Raw genomic sequence first — 760 nt, forward strand, 5'->3', positions numbered from 1 at the left:
GACTCGTTTAAGTGAAAATGTTAAATGCTGCATTATGATTTTTTTTATAGCGTACTGAGCGACGTCGTTAAGAGTATCTCGATTTCATGAAGATTAGGCGGTGCTCCGCGAGTGTAAGTCCTGTCGATCATTGCAATCAGTCAAGGGTGCCGACCATGACCCGCCACTCCAGGTGATTACGAACTGCGAAGTCATCCCCTTTGGGATACTGAATGAACTTTTTTTTTTGTGAATTCAGATTCTCTCACATGGAATGTCCGTTATCCACAATTATAACTCATGTAGCTTCCCTTGGCCACAAGTTCATCGTAGTCAGTGTCCGCATCGCGAGAACGTCATTGTCCCTACAACCATAGCTTTCTGTCGCACACAGTGTCCATTCATCGCAGTTCCCGTTGCCATGGCGCCGTTCGTATCGACGTCCTTTAACTACCGCGTCCCCGTGCGCTCCGTAACGAACCTTTTCTCTCTCGCCCGTCTTTTATCCGTGCTCAGGTCTTCAGTACAAGGCCTGGCGTGAAAGAGAGAGAAAAGACGTTTTTTCCCCCTTCTCTCTTTTTAGGAATCTTCACTACCCAAGTAAAATGTAGGATTTCAAAGTCGGAATATGTATTAAAGACCATTTGTATTTCACAGACGGCTAAGGATTCCTGCGTTTGATGCGCCGCGGAATGATTGGTTCCGAGATGAAAGCTAAGCGGCACCTCGTCCAGTTAGCCGGAGGGAGGCTCGCGATTTTGACTTAGACCAAAAAAAAAAG

Source organism: Penaeus monodon, chromosome 31, assembly GCF_015228065.2.
Source record: "Penaeus monodon isolate SGIC_2016 chromosome 31, NSTDA_Pmon_1, whole genome shotgun sequence".
NCBI classification, from domain to species: Eukaryota; Metazoa; Arthropoda; class Malacostraca; order Decapoda; family Penaeidae; genus Penaeus; species Penaeus monodon.